Source organism: Pleurodeles waltl, chromosome 4_2, assembly GCF_031143425.1.
Source record: "Pleurodeles waltl isolate 20211129_DDA chromosome 4_2, aPleWal1.hap1.20221129, whole genome shotgun sequence".
NCBI lineage: Eukaryota > Metazoa > Chordata > Amphibia > Caudata > Salamandridae > Pleurodeles > Pleurodeles waltl.
The window spans coordinates 288,366,455-288,377,054 of NC_090443.1; positions in this window are offsets into that span (position 1 = coordinate 288,366,455).

Below are 10,600 nucleotides of genomic sequence, written 5' to 3' on the forward strand. Positions count from 1 at the left end.
CAAACTATTCTACTTCACTTTACCGCACTTTACCTAATCTACCCCAATCCCCCTACTCTACCACCTTCTCCCTAATCGTTCCCTCTCCACTCTCCTGCACTCCACTCAACTGTACCCCAACCCACCCCACTCTTCCTCAATCTACTCCATTCCACCCTATGCAACTACCACCAAACTACCCCACTCCACCCCACTCTCTGAGTCTTCCCCATTCCACTCCATCACAATCTACTCCTCTCCACTCTACCCCACCCAATCTGTCCCACGCCAATCTACCCCATTCCAAGTCAATCTACCCCATTCCACTTGAGTCTACCTCACTTCACTCTACTCCAGTCTACCCCACTCCATTCTTCCCCAGTCTACCCCATTCCACTCTATCCCAATCTGCCTCACTTAAATCTACCCCACCCCACTCCATGCCACTAATTTTTAACCATGCTGGCCAGAAGCCACACTGGTGGACAACATGGCTAAAACACATTGCCAAAGCCAATAGCTCTTGTATAGGCGAGACATATTGGCTTTGCCACTGCTTTTTCTGTCTGGGTTTCTGTCCTCTTTTATTTTGAAGGAGATTTTTTGCTTTCCTCCGAGAACTATGTCCGACTATTTTGAGACTTTTCTTTTGCCCTAGAGTTGCTCTAGTGTTCCTTGTGAATCTGACATTTATATTTTAGAGAAACTCTCACTTTGACTATGCAATCTGTATCTGAGCCTTCACAGTATTTTCTACATTTTCATGTATCTCCTATTTTGAGATTTTTTAAATAAAACTCTAACTTTGTATTGATTTACTCTGCTAATTTTGTTGTGCCTACTGTGGGGGAGGGTGGTTACTCTTATCGCTAGATCAAGAGTGCTGGAGCTGAGCTGCCAGAGGTAAATTTTGGGTTGATTGAACTATTGGGATTCAGTGAATTATTGGGCTCCCATATATGTACAGACAAAGCCATCCTGTCATAACCTTAATCAATGACTCCTGGAGTCTTATTGCTACATTGTTTCTTGTTATGTCTTTCCACCGGTGCTCCCGGGCTTCTCTCCCCATAATATTTGTTACCACCTCAGCAAGTATACCTACTCGTCTAGGTATTTTCAATGTTTTGTGAAGCTCCTAGATCAATCCCCTGAGGCCTACATGCGTTGTTTTGCTTTCTTACTGGGAACCAAGTACCCCATTGTAGCACTTGACTCTCCCAGGGTAGCGAAGCAGAGCATCCAAACAGAACACTTCAAGGAGTACTCAGATGAGGATGTGTTGGCCATCAATCCCAATTCTCTGTCATGCAACAACTACAATCAATAAACTATTGTCCAGTCAGGGCCTTTTCTTTTCAAAATGGAAAAGTACATTTCTTACACACATGCTACTAAATACTATGCATCAAATTGCAAACTCATACAACAGGTAGATGGAAATTCCTTTGACACTTCCAAATTGCATTTCACCCCTGTGGGCCCTGAACACCAGAACCACAATGTCCCCCACATATACCTGATGTAGCATCACTCTATAAGGGTGTGTCATTATACCTAACAATTTATCAAGTAGTCACCACATCAGAATATATATCACAGGTCTAATGGCTTGGTCAAGTGGTAACCACATTAATATAAGAATAATCACGTTACGTTTTAGCATTCAAACCAATGGAATCAATAACCATGTTTCAAGTGCATTAATTGTAAATACAGGGAGTGCAGAATTATTAGGCAAATGAGTATTTTGACCACATCATCCTCTTTATGCATGTTGTCTTACTCCAAGCTGTATAGGCTCGAAAGCCTACTACCAATTAAGCATATTAGGTGATGTGCATCTCTGTAATGAGAAGGGGTGTGGTCTAATGACATCAACACCCTATATCAGGTGTGCATAATTATTAGGCAACTTAACAAAAAACAAATATATACCCATTTCAATTATTTATTATTACCAGTGAAACCAATATAACATCTCAACATTCACAAATATACATTTCTGACATTCAAAAACAAAACAAAAACAAATCAGTGACCAATATACCCACCTTTCTTTGCAAGGACACTCAAAAGCCTGCCATCCATGGATTCTGTCAGTGTTTTGATCTGTTCACCATCAACATTGCGTGCAGCAGCAACCACAGCCTCCCAGACACTGTTCAGAGAGGTGTACTGTTTTCCCTCCTTGTAAATCTCACATTTGATGATGGACCACATATTCTCAATGGGGTTCAGATCAGGTGAACAAGGAGGCCATGTCATTAGATTTCCTTCTTTTATACCCTTTCTTGCCAGCCACGCTGTGGAGTACTTGGACACGTGTGATGGAGCATTGTCCTGCATGAAAATCATGTTTTTCTTGAAGGATGCAGACTTCTTCCTGTACCACTGCTTGAAGAAGGTGTCTTCCAGGAACTGGCAGTAGGACTGGGAGTTGAGCTTGACTCCATCCTCAACCCGAAAAGGCCCCACAAGCTCATCTTTGATGATACCAGCCCAAACCAGTACTCCACCTCCACCTTGCTGGCGTCTGAGTCGGACTGAAGCTCTCTGCCCTTTACCAATCCAGCCACGGGCCCATCCATCTGGCCCATCAAGACTCACTCTCATTTCATCAGTCCATAAAACCTTAGAAAAATCAGTCTTGAGATATTTCTTGGCCCAGTCTTGACGTTTCAGCTTGTGTGTCTTGTTCAGTGGTGGTCGTCTTTCAGCCTTTCTTACCTTGGCCATTTCTCTGAGTATTGCACACCTTGTGCTTTTGGGCACTCCAGTGATGTTGCAGCTCTGAAATATGGCCAAACTGGTGGCAAGTGGCATCGTGGCAGCTGCACGCTTGACTTTTCTCAGTTCATGGGCAGTTATTTTGCGCCTTGGTTTTTCCAGACGCTTCTTGCGACCCTGTTGACTATTTTGAATGAAACGCTTGATTGTTCGATGATCACGCTTCAGAAGCTTTGCAATTTTAAGAGTGCTGCATTCCTCTGCAAGATATCTCACTATTTTTGACTTTTCTGAGCCTGTCAAGTCCTTCTTTTGACCCATTTTGCCAAAGGAAAGGAAGTTGCCTAATAATTATGCACACCTGATATAGGGTGTTGATGTCATTAGACCACACCCCTTCTCATTACAGAGATGCACATCACCTAATATGCTTAATTGGTAGTAGGCTTTCGAGCCTATACAGCTTGGAGTAAGACAACATGCATAAAGAGGATGATGTGGTCAAAATACTAATTTGCCTAATAATTCTGCACTCCCTGTATAAGTATGCAGTGCTCATCAATAATAATTGCCAATGAAATATTATTCGTAAAGCATTTCAATTCAGTCAGAAACGTGTGGGACCAAGGTTTTCTTTTAACATTTTCTGACCACATATGTCAAGATGATATCTTCTTGGTGAAGGGTGAAGAGTTTTCATAATGCTCTGGAGGCCAGAAAAACCTTCAAACTGCCCAGGCCATGAAGCAAGGTGAAGAGCAAGGCATAACCAGCAAAAACTAGAGAAGGTAGAGAGTCCATAAATCCAGTCAGTGAGCAATCTAGCACGCACAACTGTACTCTCCTTCCACAGTCGCAAACAGGATGTGATGTAACCCAGAAAAGGGTTCGACCCTTTTGATTTGGGGAAACAAACACTAAACATAAATAATAAAAAGTATATCCATTCATACAATAGTGTGCATTAAGACTTATTATATATATATATATTAATACCACACCATAGACAAGATAATTCCTATGCATACAGGAAAAGGGATATGTCTCACAATTCCATGCTTGCTCTCAAGACTGACATGCGCAGGGACACGATAAATGGCCTATAAGATGCTGCAGCATCAAAGATACCAGAGGTGCCTTGGAGACGAGAACTGAACCGCACAGGGAACTGGAGTTGCCTTGGAAATTGTGCTTGACAATGGTGCCCAAGGAGGAAATCCATATGACATAATGCAGCCATAATGAAAATCACTAGGGCTTCACACACTCCAAAACCTAAGAGCAAAAGCTCTAGCCCTAAGAGTGCCTAGAAACATGATTAGTTTGTCAAGGGTGGTCCTAATTTCCATGACCCAAGAATCTTAAGGCAATGTAATCCCTGTGGTTGATCAGAGTAACTGACCCGACACCATGCTGTAGGTTGCTCACACTTGGTGTAAGGAAATGCCTCCTTGGCATGGTTACCCCCTGACTTTTTGCCTTTGCTGATGCTAAGTTTTGATTTGAAAGTGTGCTGAGGCCTGCTAACCAGGCCCCAGCACCAGTGTTCTTTCCCTAACCTGTACTTTTGTTTCCACAATTGGCACACCCTGGCATCCAGGTAAGTCCCTTGTAACTGGTACCCCTGGTACCAAGGGCCCTGATGCCAGGGAAGGTCTCTAAGGGCTGCAGCATATCTTATGCCACCCTGGGGACCCCTCACTCAGCACAGACACACTGCTTGCCAGCTTGTGTGTGCTGGTGGGGATAAAACCACTAAGTCGACATGGCACTCCCCTCAGGGTGCCATGCCAACCTCACACTGCCTATGCAGTATAGGTAAGTCACCCCTCTAGCAGGCCTTACAGCCCTAAGGCAGGGTGCACTATACCATAGGTGAGGGCATAAGTGCATGAGCACTGTGCCCCTACAGTGTCTAAGCAAAACCTTAGACATTGTAAGTGCAGGGTAGCCATAAGATTATATGGTCTGGGAGTCTGTCAAACACGAACTCCCCAGCACCATAATGGCTACACTGAAAACTGTGAAGTTTGGTATCAAACTTCTCAGCACAATAAATGCACACTGATGCCAGTGTACATTTGTTTGTAACATACACCCCAGAGGGCACCTTAGAGGTGCCCCCTGAAACCTTAACCAACTACCCGTATAGGCTGACTGGTTTTAGCAGCCTGCCACACTCCAGACATGTTGCTGGCCACATGGGGAGAGTGCCTTTGTCACTCTGTGGCTAGTAACAAAGCCTGTACCGGGTGGAGGTGCTTCACACCTCCCCCTGCAGGAACTGTAACACCTGGCGGTGAGCCTCAAAGGCTCACCCCCTTTGTTACAGCACCCCAGGGCACTCCAGCTAGTGGAGTTGCCCGCCCCCTCCGGCCACGGCCCCACTTTTGGCGGCAAGGCCGGAGGAGATAATGAGAAAAACAAGGAGGAGTCACTGGCCAGTCAGGACAGCCCCTAAGGTGTCCTGAGCTGAGGTGACTCTAACTTTTAGAAATCCTCCATCTTGCAGATGGAGGATTCCCCCAATAGGATTAGGGATGTGCCCCCCTCCCCTCAGGGAGGAGGCACAAAGAGGGTGGAGCCACCCTCAGGACTAGTAGCCATTGGCTACTAACCCCCCAGACCTAAACACACCCCTAAATTCAGTATTTAGGGGCTCCCCAGAACCTAGGAGCTCAGATTCCTGCAACCTAAGAAGAAGAGGACTGCTGAGCTGAAAAACCCTGCAGAGAAGACGGAGACACCAACTGCTTTGGCCCCAGCTCTACCGGCCTGTCTTCCCACTTCTAAAGACACTGCACCAGCGACGCGTTCCACAGGGACCAGCGACCTCTGAAGCCTCAGAGGACTGCCCTGCATCTAGAAGGACCAAGAACTCCCGAGGACAGCGGCTCTGTTCACCAAACACTGCAACTTTGCAACAAAGAAGCAACTTTGAAACAACACGCGTTTCCCGCTGGAAGCGTGAGACTTGGCACTCTGCACCCGACGCCCCCGGCTCGACTTGTGGAGAACAGTTACTTCAGGGAGGACTCCCCGGCGACTGCGAGACCGTGAGTAGCCAGAGTTGACCCCCGTGAGCCCCCACAGCGACGCCTGCAGAGGGAATCCCGAGGCTCCCCCTGACCGCGACTGCCTGCTTCAAAGACCCGACACCTGGTAAAGGCACTGCATCCGCAGCCCCCAGGACCTGAAGGATCTGACCTCCAGTGCAGGAGCGACCCCCAGGTGGCCCACTCCCTTGCCCAGGTGGTGGCTACCCCGAGGAGCCCCCCCCCCCTTGCCTGCCTGCATCGCTGAAGATACCCCTTGGTCTCCCATTGACTCCTATTGAAAACCCGACTCTTGTTTGCACACTGCACCCGGCCGCCCCCGTGCCGCTGAGGGTGTACTTTCTGTGTGGACTTGTGTCCCCCCCGGTGCCCTACAAAACCCCCCTGGTCGGCCCTCCGAAGACGCAGGTACTTACCTGCTGGCAGACTGGAACCGGGGCACCCCCCTCTCCATTGAAGCCTATGCGTTTTGGGCACCACTTTGACCTCTGCACCTGACCGGCCCTGAGCTGCTGGTGTGGTAACTTTGGGGTTGCTCTGAACCCCCAACGGTGGGCTACCTTGGACCCAAACTTGAACCCCGTAGGTGGTTTACTTACCTGCAAAAACTAACAAACACTTACCTCCCACAGGAACTGTTGAAAATTGCACTAAGGGTCTAGTTTTAAAATAGCTATATGTCATTTATGTGAAAACTGTATATGCTATTTTGCTAATTCAAAGTTCCTAAGTGAAATACCTTTCATTTAAAGTATTGTTTGTGATTCTTGAACCTGTGGTTCTTAAAATAAACTAAGAAAATATATTTTTCTATACAAAAACCTATTGGCCTGGAATTGTCTCTGAGTGTGTGTTCCTCATTTATTGGTGTGTGTGTACAACAAATGCTTAACACTGCCCTCTGATAAGCCTAGTGCCCGACCACACTACCACAAAATAGAGCATTAGAATTATCTCTTTTTGCCACTTGGACTCTGTGCATGCTATTTCTTACTTTGAAATAGTACATACAGAGCCAACTTCCTACATTGGTGAAGCCGCGGTCAGAAAAGGGGAGCCGGCGGTTTCCCGCCGGTTTCCTGCTGCCCCAGGGAATCCGCCATGGCGGCGCTGCTTGCAGCACCGCCATGGGGATTCCAACCCCCTTCCCGCCAGCCTGTTTCTGGCGGTGTCCACCGCCAGAACCAGGATGGCGGGAACGGGTGCCGTGGGGCCCCTGGCGGCCCCTGCACTGCCCATGCCACCGGCATGGGCAGTGCAGGGGCCCCCTAACAGGGCCCCACAGAGATTTTCACTGTCTGCTTTGCAGACAGTGAAAATCGCGACGGGTGCCACTGCACCTGTCGCACCCCTGCAACTCCGCCGGCTCCATTCGGAGCCGGCTTCATTGTTGAAGGGGCTTTCCCGCTGGGCCGGGCGGCGGTCTTCTGGCGGTCGCCCAGCGGGAAAGCCGGAATGGCCGCTGCGGTCTTTTGACCGCGGAGCAGTCTTTCGGCGGGAAACGCTTGGCGGGCGGCGACCGCTGACCGCCGCGGTCAGAATGACCGCCATAATGTCTAATGCAGAAGAGAATGTGATGGAACTCGACATCACCCCTTGCCTCCATCTTAGGATGAGAGAGTTAAGGTCTCTCTGCAAATTAAAAATTATTAAAGCTGATTTAAACCCTACCAAATTACAGCTCCAGGAGCTGTTGGCAGAGTTTGCCAAAGACAACCCCTCTGAGGATGACCTCCTAGAGGAAGAAACTAGTGATGTGGAGGAAGTCCCACCTCCAGTCCTAGTTAGGGAGATCAGGGCTCCTCAAACCCTGACTCCAAATGTGATAGTCAGAGATGCTGCTTCCCTCACAGGAGGGTCCAGCACCTCTGGAGTCACTGAGGATAGCCTCCGTGAAGATGACCTACTGTTAGCCAGGATGGTCAAAAGATTGGCTTTAGAGAGTCAGCTCCTAGCCATAGAAAAAGAAAGACGAGATGGGTTTTGGTCCCATCCATGATGGCAGCAACATAAATAGGGTCAGAGATTCTCCTGACATGTTGAAAATCCTTAAAGGGATTGTAACTAAATATGAAGATGGTGATGACATCACCAAATGGTTCACAGCTTTTGAGAGGGCTTGTGCAACCAGAAAAGTAAACAGATCTCACTGGGGTGCTCTCCTTTGGGGAATGTTCCCTGGAAAGTGTAGGGATAGACTCCTCACACTCTCTGGAAAAGATGCAGAATCCTATGACCTTATGAAGGCTACCCTGATTGAGGGCTCTGGATTCTCCACTGAGGAGTATAGAATTAGGTTCAGGGGGGCTCAAAAATTCTCGAGCCAGACCTGGGTTGATTTTGTTGACTACTCAGTAAAAACACTGGATGGTTGGATTCAAGGCAGTGGTGTAAATGATTATGATGGGCTGTACAATTTATTTGTGAAAGAACACCTGTTAAGTAATTGTTCAAATGATAAACTGCATCAGCATCTGGTAGACCTAGGACCAATTTCTCCCCAAGAATTGGGAAAGAAGGCGGACCATTGGGTCAAGACTAGGGTGACCAAGACTTCCACAGGGGGTGACCAAAAGAAAGGGGTCACAAAGCCTCCCCAGGGGAAGAGTGTTGAGACATCCAAAGGGAAAAATAGTAAAGAGTCTTCTACAGGCCCCCAAAAACCTGCACAGGAGGGTGGGCCCAGAACCTCCTCACAATCCAATTTTGGGTACAAGGGTAAAAACTTTGATCCCAAAAAGGCCTGGTGTCGTAGCTGTAATCAGCCTGGACACCAAACTGGAGACCAGGCCTGTCCCAAGAAAGGTTCCACTTCTAACTCTACTCCAGCTAACATTGGAATGGCTAGTCTCCAAGTGGGATCAACAGTGTGCCCAGAGCAAATCAGGTGTCACACTGAAGCTACATTAGTCTCTGAGGGTGGGGTGGATTTAGCCACACTGGCTGCCTGACCCCCTAACATGCAAAAATACAGGCAGCAGCTCTTAATTAATGGGACAAGTGTAGAAGGCCTGAGGGATGCAGGTGCCAGTGTCACCATTGTGACAGAGAAACTGGTTTCCCCTGGCCAATACCTGGCTGGACAAACTTATCCAGTCACCAACGCTGACAATCAGACTAAAGTACATCCCATGGCTATGGTAACTTTAGAGTGGGGAGGGGTCAATGGCCTGAAACAGGTGGTGGTCTCCTCAAATATCCCAGTAGACTGTTTGCTTGGAAATGACCTGGAGTCCTCAGCATGGGCTGAGGTAGAACTGAAAACCCATGCAGCCATGCTGGGTATCCCTGAACTGGTGTGTGTCAAGACAAGGGCACAGTGCAAGGCTCAGGGTGAAAAAGTGGTGTTGGAGCCTGGAAAAAGGGCCCAACCCACCAAGAGAAAAGGAAAGAAGGCTGGGGAACCAGCTTCAACACAACAAGAGAAAGAGAACCTCTCTTCTCAGGAAGAAGTTCTGCCCTCTGAGGGAACTGAGCCTCTGGAGTTAGAACCTTATCAGGTTGAGCTCCTAGGCCCAGGGGAACCCTCAAGGGAGCAGTTGTGTAAGGGGCAAGAAACCTGACCCTCTCTTGAAGGCCTTAGGCAGCAAGCTGCTGAAGAGTCCAATGGAAAGATAACGGGAACACATAGGGTCTATTGGGAAGATGGACTCCTTTACACTGAGGCAAGAGATCCCAAACCTGGTGCCACTAGGAGAGTGGTAGTGCCTCAGGAGTTTAGGGAGTTTATTCTGACCTTAGACCATGATATTCCTCTTTTGGGCATTTGGGACAGACCAAGACGTGGGAGAGACTAGTCAACCACTTCTATTGGCCCAACATGTCCCAGAAGGTCAAGGTGTTTTGTGTCTCCTGTACCACCTGTCAAGCCGGTGGTAAGACAGGTGGGCACCCAAAGGCCCCCCTCATTCCACTTACAGTGGTGAGGGCCCCCTTTGAAAGAGTGGGCGTGGACATAGTGGGTCCACTTGAACCTCCCACAGCCTCAGGGAACCTATACATACTAGTAGTAGTGGATCATGCTACTAGATACCCTGAAGCAATTCCCCTTAGGTCGACTACTGCCCCTGCAGTAGCCAAGGCACTCATTGGTATTTTTACCAGAGTGGGTTTTCCTAATGAGGTGGTATCTGACAGAGGTACCAACTTTATGTCAGCATACCTGAAACACATGTGGAATGAGTGTGGGGTGACTTACAAATTCACCACACCATACCATCCACAAACCAGTGGCCTTGTTGAGAGATTCAACAAGACATTGAAAGGCATGGTCATGGGTTTCCCTGAAAAACTCAAAAGGAGATGGGATGTCCTCTTGCCATGTCTGCTTTTCGCCTACAGAGAGGTGCCTCACAAGGGAATAGGGTTTTCTCCCTTCGAACTTCTGTTTGGCCATCCTGTCAGGGGACCACTAGCTCTTGTGAAAGAAGGCTGGGAGAGACCTCTTCATGAGCCTAAGCAAGATATAGTGGACTATGTACTAAGCCTACGTTCAAGGTTGGCAGAGTACATGGAAAAGGCAAGTAAAAACCTTGAGGCCAGACAACAGCTCCAGAAGTTTTGGTATGCCCAAAAGGCTGCAATGGTTGAATTTCAGCCAGGGCAGAAAGTCTGGGTTTTGGAGCCTGTGGCTCCCAGGTCACTTCCGGACAGATGGAGTGGCCCTTACCCAGTGCTAGAAAAGAAGAGTCCGGTCACCTACCTGGTGGACCTAGGCACTAAGAGGACCCCCAAGAGGGTGATCCATGTGAACCGCCTAAAGCTCTTCCATGACAGGGCTGATGTGAATCTGTTGAAGGTAACAGATGAGGACCAGGAAGCTGAGAGTGAACCTC